This window comes from Symphalangus syndactylus, chromosome 10 (genome assembly GCF_028878055.3).
Source record: "Symphalangus syndactylus isolate Jambi chromosome 10, NHGRI_mSymSyn1-v2.1_pri, whole genome shotgun sequence".
Taxonomy (NCBI): Eukaryota; Metazoa; Chordata; class Mammalia; order Primates; family Hylobatidae; genus Symphalangus; species Symphalangus syndactylus.
The window spans coordinates 65,212,927-65,240,478 of NC_072432.2; the positions used below are offsets into that span (position 1 = coordinate 65,212,927).

The 27,552-nt window shown below is 40.7% G+C and overlaps 1 non-coding gene across 1 annotated transcript; it reads right to left on the reverse strand.

Moving 5' to 3' along the window:
* Positions 1-3,142: 3,142 nt before the first annotated feature.
* Positions 3,143-3,268, reverse strand: LOC129492433 (U6atac minor spliceosomal RNA). Its single transcript, XR_008660881.2, has one exon. It is a non-coding gene; the product is annotated as a U6atac minor spliceosomal RNA (small nuclear RNA).
* Between the last annotated feature and the right edge of the window lie 24,284 nt (positions 3,269-27,552).

Sequence of the window (27,552 nt, forward strand, 5' to 3'; positions counted from 1 at the left end):
CGTGGCGTTTTGTCTCATGCTTTTGAAAGGAAAAGAGGAAATCAGAATCCGTCTTCCTGCACCTCTGGCTTCCAAATGCCTTTAATGCAAAGTAATTCTTATGCCAAAGTGGTATATATTGGGGTGGCATATTCTGCCATCCCCCATTAGGAAGAAGACTTCAGGAGGTACATGGAGAAAGAGTTTGTTTTTTCCTCTCTCTCTTCTTTTTCTTTTCTTTATTTTTCCTTTTTTTTTTTCTTTTCCTCACAATAAACAAAAGTTTTCTGTTAGGTCTTACAGGTGACAGTGAGCCATGCTTCTCATATAGTGACAGGAAAATAATAGAGACCGTCCAACTTAACCCAGCAAGCTTTTCCTTGGATTTTACTTGTCTTTAATTCCCCTAGTCTGGGGGAAACAGCCCGGCTGCATCAACACTCATGGCTTGAGGTAGCGTGGATCTGAAAGGTATAAATTTGAACTCTATTCTAAATCAGTCCCAGCTTCCTTGGGTCTTTTCCAGTACTCAGATGGGATTTCCCAGCAGCTTGCCATTGCACGCCCTCTTACTCACACATCAGAAGTAGAAAAATGTGTCTCCCTGAAGAAAAGGGCCCTCAACTCTCTCAGGAGTTCCTGCCCCAGAACATGGGGCACTGGTGCAGCTGCAAAAACTACAACTAGATAACTAGTTGTGGTTCAGGCATCATGACTTAAAGTTAAGTTAGGGAAATAGTCCTGGCTACTCTATCCTTGCAGCTAGCAATTTTTTTTATTATACTTTAAGTTCCAGGGTACATGTGCACAACGTGCAGGTTTGTTACATATGTATACATGTGCCATGTTGGTGTGCTGCACCCATTAACTCGTCATTTACATTAGGTATATCTCCCAATGCTATCCCTCCCCCATACCCCCACCCCACGACAGGCCCCAGTGTGTGATGTTCCCCTTCCTGTGTCCAAGTGTCCTCGTTGTTCAATTCCCACCTATGAGTGAGAACATGCAGTGTTTGGTTTTTTGTGCCACATTTTCTTAATCCAGTCTATCATTGATGGACATTTGGGTTGGTTCCAAGTCTTTGCTGTTGTGAATAGTGCCACAATAAACATACATGTGTATGTGTCTTTATAGCAGCATGATTTATAATGCTTTGGGTATATACCCAGTAATGGGATTGCTGGGTCAAATGGTATTTCTAGTTCTAGATACTTGAGGAATCACCACACTGTCTTCCACAATGGTTGAACTAGTTTACAGTCCCACCAGCAGTGTAAAAGTGTTCCTATTTCTCCACATCCTCTCCAGCACCTGTTGTTTCCTGACTTTCTAATGATTGCCATTCTAACTGGTGTGAGATGGGATCTCATTGTGGTTTTGATTTGTATTTCTCTGATGGCCAGTGATGATGAGCATTTTTTCATGTGTCTGTTGGCTGCATAAATGTCTTCTTTTAAGAAGTGTCTGTTCATATCTTTTGCCCACTTTTTGATGGGGTTGTTTGTTTTTTTCTTGTAAATTTGAGTTCTTTGTAGATTCTGGATATTAGCCCTTTGTCAGATGAGTAGATTGCAAAACTTTTTTCCCATTCTGTAGGTTGCCTGTTCACTCTGATGGTAGTTTCTTTTGCTGTGCAGAAGCTCTTGAGTTTAATTAGATCCCATTTGTCAATTTTGGCTTTTGTTGCCATTGCTTTTGGTGTTTTAGACATGAAGTCCTTGCACATGCCTATGTCCTGAATGATATTGCCTAGGTTTTCTTCTAGGGTTTTTATGGTTTTAGGTCTAACATTTAAGTCTTTTTATTTTATTTTATTTTATTATTATACTTTAGGTTTTAGGGTACGTGTGCACAATGTGCAGGTTTGTTACATATGTATCCATGTGCCATGTTGGTTTGCTGAACCCATTAACTCGTCATTTAGCATTAGGTGTATCTCCTAATGCTGTCCCTCCCCCCTCCCCCAACCCCACAACAGTCCCCGGAGTGTGATGTTCCCCTTCCTGTGTCCATGAGTTCTCATTGTTCAATTCCCACCTATGAGTGAGAACATGTGGTGTTTGGTTTTTTGTCCTTGCAATAGTTTACTGAGAATGATGTTTTCCAATTTCATCCATGTCCCTACAAAGGACATGAACTCATCATTTTTTATGGCTGCATAGTATTCCATGGTGTATATGTGCCGCATTTTCTTAATCCAGTCTATCGTTGTTGGACATTTGGGTTGGTTCCAAGTCTTTGCTATTGTGAATAGTGCCACAATAAACATACGTGTGCATGTGTCTTTATAGCAGCATGACTTATAGTCCTTTGGGTATATACCCAGTAATGGGATGGCTGGGTCAAATGGTATTTCTAGTTCTAGATCCCTGAGGAATCGCCACACTGACTTCCACAATGGTTGAACTAGTTTACAGTCCCACCAACAGTGTAAAAGTGTTCCTATTTCTCCACATCCTCTCCAGCACCTGTTGTTTCCTGACTTTTTAATGATGTCCATTCTAACTGGTGTGAGATGGTATCTCATTGTGGTTTTGATTTGCATTTCTCTGATGGCCGGTGATGATGAGCATTTTTTCATGTGTTTTTTGGCTGCATAAATGTCTTCTTTTGAGAAGTGTCTGTTCATGTCCTTTGCCCACTTTTTGATGGGGTCATTTGTTTTTTTCTTGTAAATTTGTTCGAGTTCATTGTAGATTCTGGATATTAGCCCTTTGTCAGATGAGTAGGTTGCAAAAATTTTCTCCCATTCTGTAGGTTGCCTGTTGACTCTGATGGTAGTTTCTTTTGCTGTGCAGAAGCTCTTTAGCTTAATTAGATCCCATTTGTCAATTTTGGCTTTCGTTGCCATTACTTTTGGTGTTTTAGACATGAAGTCCTTGCCCACGCCTGTGTCCTGAATGGTATTGCCTAGGTTTTCTTCTAGGGTTTTTATGGTTTTAGGTCTAACATGTAAGTCTTTAATCCATCTTGAATTCATTTTTGTAGAAGGTGTAAGGAAGGGATCCAGTTTCAGCTTTCTACATATGGCTAGCCAGTTTTCCCAGCACCATTTATTAAATAGGGAATCCTTTCCCCATTTCTTGTTTTTGTCAGGTTTGTCAAAGATCAGATGGTTGTAGATGTGTGGTATTATTTCTGAGGGCTCTGTTCTGTTCCATAAAAACGATGGTTAGATGCTACGAAGTAGGTGGCAATGCCTTAACCGTATGCGTGTTGTGAGGCCCGAGGGCCTCTTCCATCCTTGTCAAGGGGAGTGCTAATCTTCTCTCTTTTTGTAAAACACTTGCTAGTAATTTTAAAAGAGCCTCAGCTGTTCCTTTTGCCACCCAGATAATCTGCACTAGTCCTGTGTGCAGCCAGAGGCTGGCTAATGTTCCCTTTGCTGTCAATGCTCACCTGCAACACTTGATGAGCAACATCTGGTGTCTTGTGTCTTCTTCCATGCTTCCTTCCTCTACTGCCTTATATAACATTTGTATAATTTTGTGAAATAATTAGAAGTCTCTTTGGCCTCTCTTGTTAGGTGATCCAATGCTTGGTATAAAATTTCTCAGTATTATTTAGTCTTGCTTTAAGGTCACCAATCCACTGTGCATCAAGGCAAATGCATTTTCGGCATTTAACCTACATATCACCTTGAAGATAGAGGCAGTAAATTTCCATAACCCTTTTCTGTTTTATACTTTCTGATACATTTTATTCTTGCTCCACATTCTTACTCTCCACATTCTGCAGTTCAAATTTCTCCCACTTGGGAAACCAGTTTGCGCTCCTAACAAAAGTCTTTAGTTTTTTCTACCTAGTATTATTCAACGTAGGCAACAATGCCTTTTCCCTTGATCATCACAGGGCATCACATTGGTTCTGATGCAGCCATTGCATGTGGTCAAGTTTTGCCCTACCAGCTCTCGTCTTCCCTTTATAGAAGTGATCCAGACTTAAAGCAATTATTGGACAAATAATTTTTCCAATAATAAGGCTCTACATGCCAATGTCTGTATATTGTAGGGAAGCGCAATAAAGGAACTGACCTGTTGTGTTTGAAGAAGGCATGGTTCCAGTCTTCTTAACTGGCTTCAATGAGAAGATCACAAAATGATTTATACTATTTCTCTTTCTGTCTGGATATCCTAAACCTCAAAACCACTTTCTCCTGGACCCACTTTTCTTGTTACCATCTTGTGACTAGTTAGGCTGCCATGATGGACTGTCCCTTAACTTAGTTTCAAATGTACTGGACACTCTGTTAGATACCTCTGGGCACACCCCAAGTAGGAGCCCCCAAATATAGCTTGATGACTCTACCTCTTAACTTGGAGGTAGAAGGCTGTGACAATCAGTAAGAGACACAGTAAAAGAAAGTTGGGCATTTGTTCCAACACAAGTTTTTTCCACTAGAAAACTTTAGGCCTCTGCTGTTAATTGATGGGGGAAAGCCCTACACTCTTTCTCAGCTGGAAAAACACAAAACAGAGCTGCAAAGAAAGTCCATTCAGTTCTTACTTCAGGTTTGAGCTATAATTTAACTCATAATATCCATAACAGGGTGAGAATTTAGGAAGGGCTTCCTTTACTCCCCATCTTATTCTCCACTCACGTGGGTGGGCTTTCATTTATAAACTCTCATGGGGCCCACATGGCCATCCCCTTCATCACAGAGCACCTCTTCTGGACTCTCCTCCTTGAGCCCTCCCACCATCCCTTGGTCTTCTTAACTCCTCTTTTTCTCATCCTAATCCCAGTCTACTTTGTTGCAGGGGTCTCTGGAATAATTGTCCTTTTCTGCTCCCCAAGAATTCTGCTATTGGATAGGTCCAGAAGATAGGAAAGGAGGATAAAAGTGGTACTCTGAACTGAGAGTAGAAAAATCTTTTAAAAAGCTCAGGTATTATAAAGGTTTATCTCCTGCTAACACATTCCTCTTCTTTGGTATCTCATTATGTTCAAAGACTGTCTTCTACTCATAATAGAAATCCTCTTTCTGTCACCTTAGATGTGGAAGGTAGGAATGAAAGAGGAAGAAAAACTCATCTCACCCATGTTAAAAAAAAATCAAGTGGTAAATGTTAACTATCTCAATTTCCTGACACCAATTTACAAACTTTATTCATATCCACTGTCTTTCCCGACTGTTTCTCTCCCGGCACTATTCTATTGTCCAGTATGCTTCTCCTCCATCATTCAACACTCTTGAAATCTATATATGTCCAGTATTCCATGTCATTCTATCTCTCTTCTCTCATCTTTCTTCTAGTCCCACTTTAAGACAATTTAAGTTGTCTATACTAGCTGTCTCCACTCTCTCATTCTTTATTTCCTTCCACTTTCCATCAGTTTGACTTTGGAACTGTGCTCTAGGTCACTCATTTGCCTATCAGCTGTGTCTATTCTTCACCTCTGTCCACTTAGTTCTTCTACTCAGTTTTATTTCAGTTATAATATTTTTGTTTTAATTATTTCAAGCACTTCCTTTTTTGTTATATGATGTCCTTTTAATGCTTCTGAAGATATTATTGTATTTCTTTCAAAGCCACTTTCAGTTTGCTGTATTTATTGTATTTCCTTAGGAAGTAGATCTTCTGTATATTTAGATGGATGCTCATATATCAAGGTGTTGGTTGTGCTGAACTATTTGGTGATTCTTGGTTGTGCTTTTGTCTTTGGTTTAACTTTCTCTGCTAGCATCTGTTATTGTAGCAGCCTCCAGTAACTGTGGGGAAAGGACGTGATGTGAGATGGAAGGACCCACAAGTCTCCTCGTATAGGGAGGTGCTCCTTGTTCCTCTTGGGTGTAGTTGGCCATCCAGGACACTGCTTTTTCTCTGCACTGCCCCGCCCCACCCTGCCCACACCAACCCAAGGGCTACCATTCATTTTTCTTGTAGGGAACAGAAGATTCTGTGGCTATTCTTTGTCATAACCAGGACAAAGTGGTTGAATGGCCTCCAAAGCAGCCTGACCCTTGCCCTTGTTTCTGTCTATCTCCATGTCCAACAAACCCCCAATTGTAGAGTGCCCTCAGAATTGTTCCCACCTCTTATCAAACTCCTTTTTTGAGTACGTCTTTGTCATCATTTCTATTGCATTGATGATGCCCCTCCTTGTCATCCAATGTTGTTATAGATTTATCCCTTAAAAAAAGAATCTTTGGCCAGGCATGGTGGCTCATGCCTATAATCCTAGAACTTTGGGAAGCCAAGGCAGTAGGCTCCCTTGAGCAACTTCCCAACCACTCTATGTCTGAACTATTTTTTCCAGGCCTTTTCCCATGCCTAGAAACAGTGCTTCTCTCTCTGCTTTAATCATCCGCCAGCTGAGGTGTCACTTCTTCTGGGAACTTTCCATTGTCTCACACATGTGTGTTGAGTGGTGTGCAGCCATAGCTCTTGCACGATTCTACATGGCATGTATGATGCTGTATGGTAACTGCCTGTGGATGTGCATCATCATTAGCACCTGCCCAATGTGGGGTGCAGGGTTTTACCTCTTAGGGCTAACACATAAAATGTGCTTAGTAGGTTCTTGAATCAATAAAATAATAATATTAATAACATGGTATCTATCACATACTTGTTGAACTGAACTTGTGTCAGCCCCTGTGCTGAATGCTTCTCATGCTTTAGCTCATTTCCTTCTTGCTTATTGGCTATTACAACCCCCAACTGACAAATGAGGACACCGAGTCGTAATGAGGTTAAATATTGTGCTCAAGGGTATGTAGTAAACAGTAATAAGGACTCAGTCTGAATTTGAACCCAAGTCTCTGATGTTAGCTAGATATTACTGAGTCCTAAAATGGAGAAGGAGGGAGGGAGGCTGGTGGCTGCAGAGGTTTATTAATCAAATTTGTGAGGGAATAGTAGATGGGATATATGAATCCCAGACATTTATTTATGGTTATTTTACAGTAACTTTTTTTTTTATTATTATACTTTAGGTTTTAGGGTACATGTGCACAATGTGCAGGTTTGTTACATATGTATCCATGTGCCATGTTGATTTCCTGCACCCATTAACTCGTCATTTAGCATTGGGTATATCTCCTAATGCTGTCCCTCCCCCCTCCCCCAACCCCACAACAGTCCCCAGAGTGTGATGTTCCCCTTCCTGTGTCCATGAGTTCTCATTGTTCAATTCCCACCTATGAGTGAGAACATGCGGTGTTTGGTTTTTTGTCCTTGCGATAGTTTACTGAGAATGATGTTTTCCAGTTTCATCCATGTCCCTACAAAGGACATGAACTCATCATTTTTTATGGCTGCATAGTATTCCATGGTGTATATGTGCCACATTTTCTTAATCCAATCTATCGTTGTTGGACATTTGGGTTGGTTCCAAGTCTTTGCTATTGTGAATAGTGCCGCAATAAACATACGTGTGCATGTGTCTTTATAGCAGCATGATTTATAGTCCTTTGGGTATATACCCAGTAATGGGATGGCTGGGTCAAATGGTATTTCTAGTTCTAGATCCCTGAGGAATTGCCACACTGACTTCCACAATGGTTGAACTAGTTTACAGTCCCACCAACAGTGTAAAAGTGTTCCTATTTCTCCACATCCTCTCCAGCACCTGTTGTTTCCTGCGTTTTTAATGATGTCCATTCTAACTGGTGTGAGATGGTATCTCACTGTGGTTTTGATTTGCATTTCTCTGATGGCCAGTGATGATGAGCATTTATTCATGTGTCTTTTGGCTGCATTAATGTCTTCTTTTGAGAAGTATCTGTTCATATCCTTCACCCACTTATTGATGGGTTTTTTTTTCTTGTAAATTTGTTTGAGTTCTTTGTAGATTCTGGATATTAGCCCTTTGTCAGATGAGTAGGTTGCAAAAATTTTCTCCCATTCTATAGGTTGCCTGTTCACTCTGATGGTAGTTTCTTTTGCTGTGCAGAAGCTCTTTAGTTTAATTAGATCCCATTTGTCAATTTTGGCTTTTGTTGCCATTGCTTTTGGTGTTTTAGACATGAAGTCCTTGCCCACACCTATGTCCTGAATGGTATTGCCTAGGTTTTCTTGTAGGATTTTAATGGTTTTAGGTCTAACATGTAAGTCTTTAATCCATCTTGAATTCATTTTTGTATAAGGTGTAAGGAAGGGATCCAGTTTCAGCTTTCTACATATGGCTAGCCAGTTTTCCCAGTACCATTTATTAAATAGGGAATCCTTTCCCCATTTCTTGTTTTTGTCAGGTTTGTCAAAGATCAGATAGTTCTAGATATGTGGCATCATTTCTGAGGGCTCTGTTCTGTTCCATTGATCTATGTTTCTGTTGTGGTACCAGTACCATGCTGTTTTGGTTACTGTAGCCTTGTAGTATAGTTTAAAGTCAGGTAGCGTGATGCCTCCAGCTTTGTTCTTTTGGCTTAGGATTGACTTGGCGATGTGGGCTCTTTTTTGGTTCCATATGAACTTTAAAGTAGTTTTTTCCAATTCTGTGAAGAAAGTCATTGGTAGCTTGATGGGGATGGCATTGAATCTATAAATTACCTTGGGCAGTATGGCCATTTTCACGATATTGATTCTTCCAACCCATGAGCATGGAATGTTCTTTGATTTGTTTGTATCCTCTTTTATTTCATTGAGCAGTGGTTTGTAGTTCTCTTTGAAGAGGTCCTTCACATCTCTTGTAAGTTGGATTCCTAGGTATTTTATTCTCTTTGAAGCAATTGTGAATGGGAGTTCACTCATGATTTGGCTCTCTGTTTGTCTGTGATTGGTGTATAAGAATGCTTGTGATTTTTGCACATTGATTTTGTATCCTGAGACTTTGCTGAAGTTGCTAATCAGCTTAAGGAGATTTTGGGCTGAGACAATGGGGTTTTCTAGATATACAATCATGTCATCTGCAAACAGGGACAATTTGACTTCCTCTTTTCCTAATTGAATACCCTTTATTTCCTTCTCCTGCCTGATTGCTCTGGCCAGAACTTCCAGCACTATGTTGAATAGGAGCGGTGAGAGAGGGCATCCCTGTCTTGTGCCAGTTTTCAGAGGGAATGCTTCTAGTTTTTGCCCATTCAGTATGATATTGGCTGTGGGTTTGTCGTAGATAGCTCTTATTATTTTGAGATACATCCCAACAATACCTAATTTATTGAGAGTTTTTAGCATGAAGGGTTGTTGAATTTTGTCAAAGGCCTTTTCTGCATCTATTGAGATAATCATGTGGTTTTTGTCTTTGGTTCTGTTTATATGCTGGATTACATTTATTGATTTGCATATGTTGAACCAGCCTTGCATCCCAGGGATGAAGCCCACTTGATTATGGTGGATAAGCTTTTTGATGTGCTGCTGGATTCGGTTTGCCAGTATTTTATTGAGGATTTTTGCATCAATGTTCATCAAGGATATTGGTCTGAAATTCTCTTTTTTGGTTATGTCTCTGCCAGGCTTTGGTATCAGGACGATGCTGGCTTCATAAAATGTGTTAGGGAGGATTCCCTCTTTTTCTATCGATTGGAATAGTTTCAGAAGGAATAGTACCAGTTCCTCCTTGCTTTTACAGTAACTTAAACCAAAGCATCTGAGTTGGTGAAAGTCACGTTGAGAAAACTGACACCACCAGGTTTCTTCAAATATTGAAGGATCTACTTTTACCAGATCCCACAGCTAGAGAGTAATAAAGATGGGGCAAGAACCTAGGACTCTAGTGTCTCTAGCCAACATGATTTCTGCCAAGCCGAGCTGACTTCTAAATTAGGTTGCTCATATATTAGAAGTCCAGGTATTTGTCAAACATAGTCCTGAGCTGTGGATTCAGTTATGTGCAGGAAGCTCATAGCTACTTACTATTTTCAACTCTCCCTTAACTTTCTGTGGTGATTTGTAATACCTTGGGTATACACAGGCCTTGGAATCTCAGAACTCTTTTTATTTACTCCAGCTAATGTTATGAAGATTAGATGTGCAGAAGATTAATTTGAAACATCATGCAGATATTTTGTTATTGCTGAGAGATAAAGCTGGCACATAAAGGTGGAACCTTCTGGAAACAAACTTCTTGTCCTTCACTGATAGCAATTGGAACCGGCAGCATCTAATGTTACTTATTGCAGACATATTTTCTTTCTTTCTTTTTTGTTTTGAGATGGAGTCTTGCTCTGTCTCCCAGGCTGGAGTGCAGTGGCACAGTCTCAGCTCACTGCAACCTCAACCTCCCAGGCTCAAGTGATTCTCCTGACTAGCCTCCCAAGTAGCTGGGATTACAGGTGCGCCACCACAACCAGCTAATTTTTTGTATTTTCAGTAGAGACAGGATTTCACCATGTTGGCCAGGCCGGTGTTGAACCACTGGCCTGAAGTGATCCACCCACCTTGGCCTCCCAAAGTGCTGCGATTGTAGACGTGAGCCACCGTGCTCAGCCTGCAGACATATTTTCATTGTCAAAATGGCATGTTATCTTTTTAGTTAAGGCTTGCCTGGGATTATTGTAGTCTAGTTTATCTACTGACTCTCCAAAGTGGAACTATACCTTAATGTTATGCATCTTTCTTGCTGATAGGCAGCAAGTGGAATCACAAATGTGTTAACAAATGAGATAGTGAGACAGATAAGTCTAATTATTTGACAGAATATGTATATTTGCACGTCTGCTTTTCATTGATCTTGCATTGTTGCCCTGGAAGCTGAGAGATGGGAGTACTTTATTTGATTAGCTAATTTTCAAGTCTGTGACTAGAGAGAGAACTCAACTGGATTTTGAACTGACTTATATGAGTTCCCTGAAATGAGAGTTAGATATGATGAATGCCTCTAGGTGGTGCCTGTGACCTACATATGGAGAAGCAGAGGTAGGACACTGTAAAGAATAGCCTGATTTTTTTTTTTTTTTTGGTATATGATTTTAACTTCCCAATTTCTATGAGAGAGGCAGTGTTAAAGACCAAAATAGTGAATTTGGGGGTCTATAGTTATTCATTTCTCATTTTTTTTTCAATTCCCTTTGTTTTCTCCCTCCTTGGGCAGATAATTCAGAAAATTGACACAAGATGGTAAAACCTCAGGAGGAAATTTAGCATTTTTAAAACTTATGACTAGCAGTTTATGTTTTTAGAAGTGATGAAACAACTGTTTCATGTACATAGCAGCATACAATATTTGTGTAATAAGCAGACACAGAAGTCATTCTGTTAAAATTCTAATATCTTTCTCTGGATGCTTATACATAGCAAGTCTGTCCCTCTACCTTTTAGCTCAAGAGTATAAAGAATCTCTACTGCTTTTAGTTTGTCAAGTTTAATTTGATCACTCAAGTGTTTTTTTTCCAAGTTGGCATAATGTGGGGTTGGAACCAAGGTGCATGTCCTTGTATTAGGCTAAAAAGCAGTGCTGGAAGGACCTTGAGAGATCAGCAAGAACAGGAATTTTGAGATCTGTGGTTTTCATGATCAATAACATTTCAATCACAAGAGCCTAATTACATCTTGAATTAAGAGTCACTAAACAAAGCACACATAAATCACATGGTCTGTAATTAACAGAGCCTGCAGTGAGGCCCTGGTCAACCTGTCTCTGGATTCCAACCTGCTATCTCCTCTCAGTAAGTTTCAGTAGCTCTTCAGTAATTTCATACAGTAAAAATTTGTGGGTCAGTTTAGGGTTGGTGATGTTTTTTACATAGTGAGACATTCAAGCCACCCTTAAAATCCAAACCATCCGTCACGTCACCAGTGCTTCATAAAAAGGAATATTTGGCCGGGTGCGGTAGCTCACACCTGTAATCCCAGCACTTTGGGAGGCCAAGGCAGGTGGATCACCTGAGGTCAGGAGTTCAAGACCAGCCTGGCCAACATGGCCAGCCTGGCCAACCCCGTCTCTACTAAAAACACAAGAAATTAGCTGGGCAGGGTGGCAGGCACCTGTAATCCCACCTACTCGAGAGGCTGAGGCAGGAGAATCACTTGAACCTCGGAGGGGGAGGTTGCAGTGAGCCGAGGTCACCTGCCATTCCACTCCAGCCTGGGCAACAAGAGTGTAACTCTGTCTCAAACAAAGGAATATCTGAGCACCAAATAGGTAAGAAATATTTAATCTCAGAATAGATGATAATCTTTTAATTTAGTAACTTCACTTTAGGTAAAACTCTATATTGTTCATCTCACCAAGGACAAATGAACTCTTCTTAGTTTGCTGGTGTCCCATAAGCAAGGAGCAGAGAACTGAGTTCTTATTGGTTTCAATAGGTAGAAACTATGATAGTTCTAGTTTCTTCTCTCTTTTCAGTGGTTGCTGGTGAAGGATACACACAAAAACTAAGAGGCAGAATACAACAGGCAGAAAATAGATTATTCCATAATGAAATTTTCAATTCTCCATCACTATGGCATTTTAATTTTCTGAAAAATCTATTTTGTTTCTGAACCTTATTTAGAAATGTACCAGTAGTTATTCAAGGAAAAGAATAATGTTTACTGCTCCATGGCAGAAATTATGCTAGATGTTTTGCATACTTATTTAGTCTTCACTACAACTCAGAAACAGCCTCAAGGAAAATTAGTTTTTTTGCCTAAGTCTCACAGTGACGAGTGAGGTCCATATGCCTGCTTTCCATACCACTGATTTTCATGATGTTTCGTTTGTTTGTTTTTTTTAGCCCACAACTAACATCATATGATTTTCATGATGTTTAGTATTTTCGTTAGAAATATGTAATAGCATTTTCTTACCATCTGGAGTTAACCATATTATTATTGCCTATATCTACAAATTCTCCTGAGTTCATTTTACCATAGCTGTGGTGAAAGGAGGGGCTTTTTGGAAGCACCAAGCAAGTATTAGTGGAGGGGAAGAAATCGAAATGAGCTACATTTGCTGGCCGATCAATGTAGGGGTAGTGTAGAAAAATTCAAGCCAATAATACATTTCTTCTTTTGGAACCATTCCCCATGAAGAAAAATAGTTAAAATTCCCCAAGAAACCAATCTTCACTTAAATCACCACCAGGGGGCGATCAACACTGTCAGATTGTGGTGGTTCCAATTGCAGTAAAAATACAGCACCACCGGTTTTTTGTTAATTATACCTTTTCTCTTTTTCCATTTTTTCTTTCTCAGAATAATGGGTACACTAGGCAGATATTTTGTCCTTTGATGTGTCTCGACTTTGAATGCTTTTATAAGATTCCATGGAAAATAAATAATTCTTGTATGATGTTTAACCATGTATTATGTATGAAGGATTGATTGAACTTGCTAGTAACCGTGACCATTTCTTTTTAGGATAACTTTTCTAGAACCTTCCATGAAGATGATGCTGTAGGATAAACATGCCACTAGAATGCTCCCTGCCTCCCATCTCCAGTTCTCTCATTTTATTCAGTTCTAGTGTATTGTGAATTTCTTTCCCATTAATGAAAATTTTCTGGCCCCTTGGTTCTCAGAAACTTTCTTCTAAACTCTTACATGATTTTAGTGTCAATTCCCTATGCCCCACTTAGTCCTGTACGACTTAACGCCATTCACTTTTCAAGTGTTCCTTTATTTCTTTCACAAGAGTAAAAGCTCTGGGGAGGACAATCAATTGAAAACTTTCTCCCCAGGCCACAATAGTCTAGGGTTGAAACTGGGGTCTCAATGACAATGATAAAACATATTTTCAGGTTCTTTCCTCACTCAATTTGTGAGAACTACAGCTCCCCCAGGTTTTTTCAAACTAATTCTGTGAGTCCGCCTTGGTTTTCTTCCATGCGCTGGTCCATCAGTCTGCGTGGCTGTCAGGATGGGTCAGTGCTTCCCTTTGCCCCAGCAGTGAGGCAGGTGGGGCTCCTGCTGGACAGCTGGCTCCTGCCATTGCTGTCACCACCACCGGGGCTGCCCATCAATCTGGTTCCTCCCCAGTGCCTTCTGCAGAGATAGCCTCTTCCACCTCATTCCTCAGGTCTCTGCACCGCAAAAGTGATCCAAAAAAGGAGAATTATTAATCCTCTCTTGTGCTGTGTTCTATAGCATGACACCATGCAATATGAACTTGTGGTCATAAAATCTTACAGAATTTAGAAAAGTAGGAATTTTAATGTTGTGCACCTTTTATTTATCTATTCCCCCTTACAAGCTATGTTTTAAATATTTTCTGATTTACAAAATCATTCCAAAGCCCTCAATGAGAAATTTTATAATACAAAAATATTTCTCTGTGTCTGTTGTGGTGTGAGTATATGTGTGCACGTGTATGCCTATGTGCATGTGTGTACACTTGATCTTAGGCACAAGCCTGAGATTTTGTGCATGTGTCTACACAAGATGTTTTGCTTTCACCAAACAGCATGTGATTGTGTAATTTAAATAATTTATTTGGTAAAAGCCTGTGTCCGCAAAATACGAACTCCTTCTGTTAAACATCCAAATCAAAATGGCTTGGGTACCAATCTGACAAAGAAGCACACAGTGCAGGCTTTTCTCTGGTTTCTTTGTTCCAAGTATCCTGAACACCTACACTCATACCTCAACTAATTCTTGTTGCTCTCCTGTGGCTGCCTTCTCAAACTTGAATGTAGCCCTCAGGGTCACAGGCTGCATCTCTTAACTCCCAGGAGAGTTCGGCCTTGGACTCATTTACCCCTGGGCACTTTCCTCACTATGATGTCACAGCTGTTAGGGAAGTTCCTAATACCCTGCTTGCTGTTGTCCTTGCTCCTGGTAAAAGTATCTATGGATCTGAAATTTGAGGTTTGAAGGAGATATTTCTCAGCACAATGCTTAGCTGAAGTGTTCACAGCAACATTGTCTGGTCCATGTAGACAAATCATGTATTTATTCATTGACTCCTTCATTTTTTCTTTCATTCAGGGAAAATATTCATTGAGTACTACATACCAGAAACAATGCTAAGAGCTGGACAGAACTTTACTTCATGGTGTCACAGGGCCTGGGTGTGAGGAGCTGGGATAAAACAGGTTCCAGCATTAGATGCATGCTGATCCTGAAACCTGCATTCCCTTCAATGCCTAAGGCCCTGGATCTCAGTTCTGATGATCGGCAGCCTAGTCTTTCTTATTTGGGTTTCCTTATGGCATGTAACATTTTTTGTTTATGTCTGCTTTGGCTTGGATATATCCACCCTCTCCCACACTAGTGAATCAGACATATTTTTACATTTTTGATTCTCAAGATTATGGGCCATTTCATTTCTTATCAGGAGGCACCATTTACTGTGTATATATTTATATAAGCAGATGGTACTACTCAACTCCACGAAATAGACCTAAGCTCTAAATGCAACTACTTTGTTGAAAAAGGTGACAATTCTTTTACCTATAGAATCTGAGCCCCCATTCAGCTGTAGTATCCTATAATAACTATGTATATAATTTGGAATTCTTCCCTCCTCCTCCTCAACCCCTTCATATTCTCAAACTTTGTATATATAATAAATGCTAGCATATATCATTAAATATTCATTGAAAAAGATCTTTAATACCCACATAATTATCCATTATGTGAATGCACCATAAATTATTTCACCATATTATCAGATAATTTGTTTTTTTAAATACATTTTTGTTGTTATATGAAATGCTATGATGAGAAATCTTGGATATAAATGTCAGCCTACATTTGATTATTTCTTTAGGAATAATTTCTAGGAGTAGGATTACTGGCTCTTATTAAACATGACTTTTTTTTTTTACAGCAATTTATGAGAAGCTATTCCACCATATCTTTGTTAACAAAACTTTTAGCATTTATAATTTTGACATGTAGATGCATTGTTTTAATTTACACTTTTGTAATTACCATTAAGACTGAATATTTTAATATGTTTGTTGGGTTTTGTGTTTCTGTTAATTTTAATGCTTTTTATATTTATTTATAATCTTCCTTTATATGATCAACATAATGGCCTTTGGTTATATGTGTGCCAAGATCTTTTTCTTCATTGTGTAGTTTTTCAATTTTGGTTATAATATTTTTGCTATCTACAAACTTACAACTTTTATGCACTCAAATCTTTTCATATTTCTCCTTGTGATTTTCTAGCACTATCATTCATATTCAAGTATCAGCAAAATATTTATATATATTTTCCTGTTTAATTGTTTTATCCAAAAACTATTTTAGGGACCTATAAAGTTTAATATACTTTATAAAATAGCTTCGGCTGGGCGGAGTGGCTCACGCTTGTAATCCCAGCACTTTGGGAGGCCGAGGTGGGCGGATCACAAGGTCAGGAGATCGAGACCATCCTGGCTAACACGGCGAAACCCCGTCTCTACTAAAAATACAAAAAAAATTAGCCGGGCATGGTGGCGGGTGCCTGTAGTCCCAGCTACTCGGGAGGCTGAGGCAGGAGAATGGCATGAACCCAGGAGGCAGAGCTTGCAGTGAGCCGAGATTGAGCCACTGCACTCCAGCCTGGGCAACAGAGCAAGACTCCGATTCAAAAATAAATACATACATAAATAAATAAAATAAATTATTTTAAAAAATAGCTTCTTTTTTTTCTCCCAAAAGTTTATCAGTTTATCTTACATCTTTTGTTAACTAATGATCGACTTTCTCCATTGTTTTATGATGTTGGCTTTTTATATACTAGGTTATTCTATGAACTATGGTTATTTTGGGCTTGTCTATATTGTTTTATTATTCTGCCTGTCCCTAGACCAGTATAAAATTGACTTAATTCCTGTGATTTCAAAATAAATACTAATATTTGGTGAAGCAAGACAACTTTATCATTGCATTAAAAATATTTTATTATCTTTTCTAATTCCAAAATAAACTTGGAATAATTTTATCTAGTTGGGATTTTTCATTATATCATTAAACCAATATTGGTGGAGTCCTTCTGTGTGCCAGACATTCATTATTCCAGGTGCTGGGGAGTGAATGAGATGTCACTGTGTACAAGGCAGGTGGTCATTGCTCTCATGGGGTCCACATTCTCTTTGAAGAGACAGACAAGAGACAAAAACAGGAATGGATATACAGTGCAATGTCAGGTAGTGATAGGTGTGACAAAGAGAAAAAGTAGGGTACAGAAAGAAAATGAGGAGGATGATACTAATGATGTCCAATAATGTTTCTTTGAAGAGGTAGCCTTTGAATAAAGTAACAGAGTGGGTGGGAAGGAATAGCTAAAAGCAGAGGGAACACAGGTACAGAAGTCTTAATGTGGTAGGGAGACTGGTGTTCTGGAGGAAGAGTGGGAAGGCCTTGTGGTTGGAGGCAGTAGGGGGTGAGTAGGTGATGAGGGCAGAGATGTAGTCAGCGGCTGGGGGCCAGACAATGCTGGATTCTGTAAGTCCTGAAAAATAATTTGGATTTTAGTCAGGTATTTTGATGAAAGTTGTAAAAATTTTATGAATTAATTTGGGAAAAAATGAAGAAAATACGTGTCTCTGAAGGTTTTGTTTTCTTTTATCCCTTTCTCCTTCTTCTTTACATTTTATACCTCTTTCTCCTTCTTCTTTACATTTTATAGTAAAAAAAAAAAAAAGCGTCTTGCAGCCGGGCATGGTGGCTCACACCTGTAATACCAGCACTTTGGGGGGCTAAGGTGGGAGGATCACCTGAGGTCAGGAGTTCGAGACCAGGTTGGTTTCGAGACATGGCGAAACCCAGTGTCTACTAAAAGTACAAAAATTAGCCAGGCATGGTAGCATGTGCCTGTAATCCCAGCTACTTGGGAGGCTGAGGCAGAATTGCTTGAACCCGGGAGGCAGATGTTGCAGTGAGCCGAGATCGTGCTATTGCACTTCAGCCTGGGCAACAAGAGCGAAACTCTGTCTCAGGAAAAAAAGAAATAAGTGTTTTTTTTTTTTATATAGGTCCTTCACATTTTGTTTTTGGGTTATTTCTAGGAATTCTGTATATTTCCAGGAATTCTATATATGTGTAATGTTATTGTTAATGGAATATCTATACTATTGTATTTTGTAACATTTTATGATATAGAAGAAAGGGTGGATGTTTATATATCTTACATTTGAAGACTAAAATTGAAGAGATTTTCAATTAAATCTTTACCACTTTTGAGTAAACAATTTTGTTTCCAATATAATATTGGAATATTCCAATACTGTCTTCCAATATAATGACAATTTGTCCTCTCCATTTGCATAGCTCTATCAGATCAAGAATGATATTGGATATCTTCACTTATTTTTTACTTATGGAAATCACTCTAAAGATTTACATGTAATGTCATTATTTTAGAATATTTATTTACTTGCACACTAATTTTCTCTAGTTCTGGTTTTTAAAAGTTATTTACTTTTTCCTAATGAATAGATTATTAATTTTCAAATTCGTTTTAGTATCTTTTGAGATAATTATATGGTTTTTGTCCTTTGACTTATTTCTAGTATTAAGCAATTATTGCACTCCTGAAATCAATTCTACTTGGTTATGGAAATGTTTGTTCCAGTCGGCTGCTTAATTTGCTCTGTTCTTATTTTATTTTATCCTTTCAAATCTACATTAGTAAGGTTGATTTACAGCTTTTGTATTTTGGACACTTTTTGGTCACTTTTGCTATTTTTGGTTATGCTAACTTCATAAAATGAACTGAATTGCTTCCCAGTAAAACTGTCTGGTTCTAAATCTTTTATTTGAGAAAATTAGTTGATAACTTTCAATTTCTTTCAATTTTATCAATCTTTTCATGTTTGATATTTTTCTTGAGTCAGTTTTGATTATCGATATTTTCTTGTTAATGTTTTATTTCATTGAGATTTTGCAATTTATTAGCATAAACTTGTATGTAGTAATTATCTAATTTCAGAAAAATTTCCATTTCTTATTTTTCATTGTAAGGTTCTTCCTATCTCTGGGGCTTAAAAATGAGACCATAGAGGCAGGATTGAAAGACTGCTTGAGAGATTGACGTTGGGCTCTACTCATTTACCCATCTCTCATCATCTACAAACAAATATGTGATGTGTGAAAGGGTAGATTTTTAGTCACAAATTAAGTTATTATAGAAAAGTAGGTAGTTGACACCATCAGCTGTTTATAGATGATGGCTCCTGTCTGCTGCTTGTGACATAGCTTGCTTTTCTTTAGAAATAATGACTTCTTTTCCAGGTGGCTCTCTAGTTCCTCCTATAAATAACACCCTGATTGGTCTGTCCAGGCTACAGGTCTCCAAACAATCCCAAGTATGTGTGAGTTTTAAAGTGTTATCTTTTTCATCAATATGGCACCAAATTGTGAAAAGGCCAGTAGGTAGAAACTTAAGGAGGTCGGATTTGGACTCAAAATAAGGAAGAATTTTTAATAAATTTTGTCGCAAGCTTGAATGGGATTCTTTTTCTTTTTTTTTTTTTTGAGACGGAGTCTCGCTCTGTCGCCCAGGCTGGAGTGCAGTGGCGCAATCTCGGCTCACTGCAAGCTCCGCCTCCCGGGTTCACGCCATTCTCCTGCCTCAGCCTCTCTGAATAGCTGGGACTACAGGCGCCCGCCACCACGCCCGGCTAATTTTTTGTATTTTTAGTAGAGACGGGGTTTCACCGTGGTCTCGATCTCCTGACCTCATGATCCACCCGCCTCGGCCTCCCAAAGTGTTGGGATTACAAGCGTGAGCCACCGCGCCCAGCCTTGAATGGGATTCTTTGCATGGTGGCTACCCCATCATTGGTGGTATCCAAAAATTGACTGAGTGTTCACTTAGTGAAAGTTTTTGAAAATATTCAGGGTATTGAGGGAAACAATTCAACAGTGTAGTAGTCTCATTCTATTCCAAGTCTATCATTATGCTTTTCTTGAATCCCCCACAGTGCACAGTACTATGTCTTGTCACTGAGTGAACAAGAAGTCAAAAGTAGTCTTATGGGATCACTTTTCTGGCTGGAAACCTCTGTGGCTGGTGGCACCTTTGCCCAAGTTTTGCTAGGGCCCACTGGGCTCATTCTACACACTTGGCCTGGCAGGCTGTGCTCAGCTCATGCTACCTCCCTGGATTCCATGCCTCCAAGGGAGACTGCGAATCAGGTGTGGAATGGTGAGGGGTGTGTGAGTGAATGTGGGGTATGGCCACTGTGCACAGACACACCAGCTGCTGCCATTGGGTGGGCCACTCCAGGTGCTGGCATGGGCGCTAGCTCTCTGTGAGGCTGTGGCTGGACCAGGTGCAGCATAAGTTGCTTCCCCAGCTGGCACCAGGGTATGTGGTGGTGCCTGGAAGCTTGGAGATATCAGGAAATGCAGGGCCCCAAAAAGGGAGTCACAGCCCTGGCTTGGGGGAGCTCCCAGATCTGGGCTCCCCAAAGGGCTGCAGCTTTCCTCTTCTTCTCTTTGCCTGCAACATGGCAAGCAAGGGGCATGTTTCAGCCCTGTTTGTGTTACAGCTCTTTTAGTCTCATCATTCGGTGGGCCCCGAGTTCTTGTCCTGCAACCAGGAAGAATGAAGTACACAGAGAAGTGAAGGGTAAGCAAGACAAAGAGGAGCTTTATTGAGCAGTAGAACAGCTCAGAGGAGACCTGCAGTGGGTAGCTTCACTCTGTAGTCAGGGTGTCTGGATGAGTGTTCAGCTCTTAGCAGAGAGGGTAGTTCCTCTCTGCAGTTGGTCATCCCACTGTCTCCTCAGCTCTCAGTGGAGGGGAGACCCTGGGGTGGGCAGCTCCTTTCTGCATCTGGTGTCCCCATTGTCTCTTTCCTCAAGCCTGGCTGAGTCTGGGGTTTTTATGGGCCTCAGAGTGGAGGAAGTTGTGCTGATTGATCCATGGGTGGCCATAGGTGGGCCCAGGGAAAAGCACCACAAGTTCCCCCTCTAGTCCAGGGGACTGGTGGCTGGGCCCCCAGGCTTCAGGTCCTCCCCAGCTTGAAGGTGGGGCTTCACCAGACTGGTCCCCTCCACCCAGAACCCTGTCTGCCTCCTCCCACAGCTCATGGAACCCAGGCTGTTTGTGCCAGGGCATGCCTGCAGGCCAGCACCTGACTATCCTCAGCCCCTCCTCGACCTCCCTCCCTTACTTGTCAGCACCCCAAATCCAGAGGGGCCAAGAGGTGGTGGGAGGCTGGCATGTCAGCATTGCCCTGAATGTGTTCCCCCCATTGGGCTGTGACAGCACCTGGGCTTGGCCCTGATCTTGTTCCAAGATTGAAGCAGGAACCAACAGCAGGGAGAAGCCAGGCAGCAGCAGCAGTCACCCTTGAGCCCACAGGGGGCAGGGCTGCCTTTGTGGGCTCCCAAGAGTGCAAAGATATGTGGGTCCACAGCCTTGGCAGGGTGGCCACAGCTGCACCTGGAGAGTTCTTGCCCCACCAATTCAGAAGGGGTGGGGCTCCCATTTGTCCCTGGCTCCCACTAGCTTCGTGGAGCGTGCAGCCCTGGCCACACTTCCTTGCAGTTTGGGGCAGGGGCTCCAGGTCCTCCCTGTGCCCCGGCCATCATCTAGGGCAGGGGAGACATTGCTGCGAGTTCTCCCCACGGCCGGGTGCTCAGGGGCGGCCCAGGGCTCTCCCTCCCTTGGCTCCTGGCCCTGCCTGTGGAGAGACTCCAGGAGTGGATTGTGGGCCCCAGGCTTGGCCGTCAGGAGGGTCAGGCTCTGCAATCACTGCAATGTGGGGCAGACCCTAGGCATGTGGCCTGGGCTACCCCACAATACAGCCTCTTCCCTAGGTGCAGGAACCTGGCACTGTTGTTGGGGTGGGCATGGTGGCTGGTCTGCTGGCCAGGTCCTTGAAGCGAGTGTGGTTCCCATTTCCTGGCCTGACCCCTGAAGCATGGCCCCAGCTCTGTGCCCTGGGCCAGCTCCCATGTTCCTTGTGCAGGCGCAATACCGCCCCGGGTCCAGCTCTGCCTCAAGGCCCCTCTCTGCCCACCACTCTGTGCCTGACCGTGCTGCTCCCTAGCTGGCGGGTGACTTGGCCCCACCCCATTGCAGTGGCCCCCAGGGTAGTGGGTTCCCGGGGGCTTCTGGGGGAGGGCTCAGGGGACTGTTCGCTTCTCTCCATGCCCTCCCTGCAATGGCAATGGGCGAGAGTGGTGATGTGGGGGCCAGGGTCTGGAGCAGCAGCAAATATGGGCCTGGGGCCAGGTCATGCCTGGCTGTGTGAGAGTGGGGGTGGCACAGTCAGCTGCCTCAGGGATATGGGGCATGGGACAGAAGGCACAGGGGACCCCCTGCTGCCACTGCTGCTCTTGTCACAATGGCTGCTCCAGATGGCTTACCACGGCCATCAGTAGTAAATGAAAAGTAATCTGCAAGAATATTTCATTGTTATCAGAAGCAGAGAAATGGACACATGGTGAATGGAGCATGGTGAATCTGGCCCAGGCTGCTCCTTGGTTATAGAGATCCCATGGAAATTGTGAACAAATGCTACCACTGATATTAATACCACAATGATCATGACTGCCATTAACTGAGCACCTAACATGGTAACAGAGACTAGTAAACATTTTGTCTATGATGTTTCATTTATATTTCACAAGTACTCTATGAAGTAGGCATCATTTGTCCTGTTTTATGAACCAATGCCCCATTTTTAAAGATAATAAAGCTGGGTATATTAGAGCGTGCCAAGAGTTGTGTTCGCAAATAGATTGTAGGACTACTCAGATATTCTTAGCCCTGGCAATGGGTGGGACAGGCTTGGGGCTGTTGGATTCCCGAGCCAGTTACCTTTGACCAAGTGCTACTTTGCCCCAGTGTGCTGTACAAATATTATAATTCTCTATGCCTAACAACATGTGAAAATTGGCAAGCACATTAAATTACTCATCTAAGGTGACAGGGCTCATATACAGCCCAATTAGGGATCTAAATCAAGGTCTGTGTAACACTAGAGGCCATTTCTTTCCACTATACTTCATTGTCTTTGAAGATCTGAGGAGTGATGTTTCAGAAACGTCATGTCCTTCAGATGAAAGCAGAAAAAAACAGCAGGAGGCGTTTAATTATGCAATATGGGTTTCACACAGAAGATGCAGATTAAAACACTTTAGTACCACTAGGGCTGGTACATGATGTAGACTAGTGTGGGATTAAGATTGAGGGTTCTGTTGCATATAGCTGGACTTCCTGGATTTAGAACCAGACTCCATCACTTACTAGCTGTTTGGCTTTGGGCAAATTACTCTGTTTTTTGTGCTTCAGGTTTCTATTTTGTGAAATGAAGATTAATTTTTTTGTTGATTTGACAAATATTTATTGAAGGTCTTCTATGTGTCAGGCACTGTTTTAGGATCTGCAAATGCAGCAGTGAACAACATACCTGCTTTTTGAGTTTATCTGACTTAGAATTCATTGAGCTTCTTGGGTGTGTAGATGAATGTTTTTTAAAAACGAAATTTGAGAAGTTATTGGTCATTATTTCTTAACAATTTTTTTACCCCTTTCTCTTTCTTCTTTCCTTTTGGGACTCTGATTATTTGTATTCAGGTATCCTGATGGTTTCCTACAGGTGTCCAGCTCTGTTCATTTTCTTCGTTAGTTTTTCTTTCTGTTTCTTTCCTGGGTAATCTCAATTGACCTATCTTTTCTGTTTTCTGATCTTATCTTTTCTGTTTTCTGATCTGAATCTTATGCCAGTTCTGCTATGAAGAAGTGCTAGTGAGGAATGTTGACATGAGCAGTACTTTAGCTAGGGTGCATATGGAATGCCTCCTTGAGGAGATGACATTTGAGTTGTTACCTTAATGAGACAACTTGTGTATATCCAAGAAAAAGAACAGCAAGTGTGAAGGTGACCAATTTTACACAAAGAACAGAAAAAAGAACAGGGAGGCATATGAGAACAGAGAGGGGGACAGAACACCTAGACCCAGGAGGCCCTGACAAGTAGTTTTGGACTTTTTTTTTGATTGCAAAGGAAAGACAATGAAGGGTTTTTAGTAGGACATGTTGGGATCTGATTTAGACTTGAAAAAAATCAATTGATTTGATTTTTGGAGAGTAGCTGATCATCAGGGAGTAAGATTTGAGGCAGGGAAACTACCAGTTAGAATATTATAAAATACTCTAGACCAGATATGATGGTGGCTTGGGTTGGGTGCATAGGGAGGAGATGGTGTGGAGCAGCTGCGTTTGGAATATAGTTTGGAAGTAAGGTTAATAGGATGTACTGATTGATTGGATGTGAGGTGTGGGGTAAAAAAAGATGATTCCTAGGATTTAATTGTAATCAACTGAATGAATTTCAGTGCCATTTACTGAGATGGGGTAGGCTTTGGGTATGAGCAGTGCAGAAAAGTTTGAGAGAGATGTGAGAACAAATTGTACTTTGTAAGTGAATGTGAAAATATGTTAAATGAATGTTTTATTTTTTTCTGTGATACTTTTTGAGGCTTAGCCCATTTTTTGCAGAATTGAATAGTCAGCTGCCTCTCTTGTTAGCTCATTTTGCTTTCTACAGGAATGCCTAAATATAGTACTGTTTGAGCTATGATGAATAAGCTTGGTTTTTTTTAATTACATTCTTTTCTCAGAGGTTGTATTTATTTATTTATTGGTACAAGGTTGCAACCAAAGGACACTTTTAAAGCCCCGTTGTCTTTGATTGAGAGTTAGATACTTAATACTTCCCTTTGTCATGGTAGAATATCTATTTGTTGAAGATGGTGGGCTATTCTCAGACTGAACTACAAACTGTGCTCCCATGCTTTGGAGAAAGAGGTTAATCACTCCCTTGGTAGCTCCATAAACCAGTGCATTTGGTGGAATGTTCTGTGTTTCTACCTGAGCTCTCTAGATGTGCAACACAAATAAATGTTCTAATTCTGAGAGCTTTATTTATTTATTTTTAAATGCACTGCCAATTGTTATAAAACACCCTGCATCTGCAAAATAATCTTTATTATTTAGGCAGACTTGAATTTTTTTCACAGAGAAACGGGAAGACTTAATTATAGTTTCAACACACATTGGCATGCTTGGAGCGATTCAGAAGGAAGTCAGAGAATTTTGAGAATTTAGGCCATGCTACTTATTCCATCTTAATAAGGTTGTGACTTGATGTTTATTTTACCGGCAAATAGTCCCATAAGTACGAGGTAATTGGGCTTTATTCTATGGCCTGAAGGCCAATATCCTGCACTTGGTGAAACCAACTGAAAAAGTGAATTCCAAAGATGGAATTTCTCCATGGAAAATGTGTTGCTTACAGCCTTTGGTATTCACACCTAAGGCCTCTTGGCAGCTGTTCTTTGGACAGCTGAAACAGGCATGGTGGTACATAAAGGCATTTTCTATGGAAACCTGAACCCAAATGATATTGGGGCTTGGAAAATCAAAGGCAACACCCTGAATTGTTTGGAGAGCCCAGTGAAGGTTTCAGAACTTTATTGTTCTCCTTAGGAAACACTACAGCCAAGGCTTTGGAATGCTTTCTTCTCCAGGTGCACTAGAACTATGTGCACAAAATAGAAATTTGTAGTTTGTTGTGAATTTTTCTGTTGTAATTATTTTACCAGCCGTTTTACAACATCATCTCTGCCATAAAGAAAATTGTCATCTTCCATTTTTCCTTCCTCATCTTCATTTTAATAAATAGGTGAAACCATGAGGCACACGGAATATGCTAAGTTTGTAAATTTGATAGCAGATAATGGTTCCTTCTTTTCTTTTTCTTTTTTTTTTTTTTTAAGCGAAATCAAGTTTATTAAGAAAGTAAAGGAATAAAGGAATGGCTACTCCATAGGCAGGGTAGCCTAGAGGGCTGCTGGTTGGTTATTTTTATGGTTATTTCTTTTTTTTTTTTTTTTTATTATACTTTAGGGTTTTAGGGTACATGTGCACAATGTGCAGGTTTGTTACATATGTATCCATGTGCCATGTTGATTTCCTGCACCCATTAACTCGTCATTTAGCATTAGATGTATCTCCTAATGCTGTCCCTCCCCCCTCCCCCCTCCCCCCACCCCACAACAGTCCCCGGAGTGTGATGTTCCCCTTCCTGTGTCCATGAGCTCTCATTGTTCAATTCCCACCTATGAGTGAGAACATGCGGTGTTTGGCTTTTTGTCCTTGCGATAGTTTACTGAGAATGATGTTTTCCAGTTTCATCCATGTCCCTACAAAGGACACGAACTCATCATTTTTTATGGCTGCATAGTATTCCATGGTGTATATGTGCCACATTTTCTTAATCCAGTCTATCGTTGTTGGACATTTGGGTTGGTTCCAACTCTTTGCTATTGTGAATAGTGCCACAATAAACATACGTGTGCGTGTGTCTTTATAGCAGCATGATTTATAGTCCTTTGGGTATATACCCAGTAATGGGATGGCTGGGTCAAATGGTATTTCTAGTTCTAGATCCCTGAGGAATCGCCACACTGACTTCCACAATGGTTGAACTAGTTTAGAGTCCCACCAACAGTGTAAGAGTGTTCCTATTTCTCCGCATCCTCTCCAGCACCTGTTGTTTCCTGATTTTTTAATGATGGCCATTCTAACTGGTGTGAGATGGTATCTCACTGTGGTTTTGATTTGCATTTCTCTGATGGCCAGTGATGATGAGCATTTCTTCATGTGTTTTTTGGCTGCATAAATGTCTTCTTTTGAGAAGTGTCTGTTCATATCCTCTGCCCACTTTTTGATGGGGTTGTTTGTTTTTTTCTTGTAAATTTGTTTGAGTTCATTGTAGATTCTGGATATTAGCCCTTTGTCAGATGAGTAGGTTGCAAAAATTTTCTCCCATTGTGTAGGTTGCCTGTTCACTCTGATGATAGTTTCTTTTGCTGTGCAGAAGCTCTTTAGTTTAATGAGATCCCATTTGTCGATTTTGGCTTTTGTTGCCATTGCTTTTGGTGTTTTAGACATGAAGTCCTTGCCCACGCCTATGTCCTGAATGGTATTGCCTAGGTTTTCTTGTAGGATTTTAATGGTTTTAGGTCTAACATATAAGTCTTTAATCCATCTTGAATTAATTTTTGTATAAGGTGTAAGGAAGGGATCCAGTTTCAGCTTTCTACATATGGCTAGCCAGTTTTCCCAGCACCATTTATTAAATAGGGAATCCTTTCCACATTGCTTGTTTTTGTCAGGTTTGTCAAAGATCAGATAGTTGTAGATATGCGGCATCATTTCTGAGGGCTCTGTTCTGTTCCATTGATCTATGTCTCTGTTGTGGTACCAGTACCATGCTGTTTTGGTTACTGTAGCCTTGTAGTATAGTTTAAAGTCAGGTAGCGTGATGCCTCCAGCTTTGTTCTTTTGGCTTAGGATTGGCTTGGTGATGCGGGCTCATTTTTGGTTCCATATGAACTTTAAAGTAGTTTTTTCCAATTCTGTGAAGAAAGTCATTGGTAGCTTGATGGGGATGGCATTGAATCTATAAATTACCTTGGGCAGTATGGCCATTTTCACGATATTGATTCTTCCAACCCATGAGCATGGAATGTTCTTCCATTTGTTTGTATCCTCTTTTATTTCATTGAGCAGTGGTTTGTAGTTCTCCTTGAAGAGGTCCTTCACATCCCTTGTAAGTTGGATTCCTAGGTATTTTATTCTCTTTGAAGCAATTGTGAATGGGAGTTCACTCATGATTTGGCTCTCTGTTTGTCTGTTATTGGTGTACAAGAATGCTTGTGATTTTTGTACATTAATTTTGTATCCTGAGAGTTTGCTGAAGTTGCTAATCAGCTTAAGGAGATTTTGGGCTGAGACAATGGGGTTT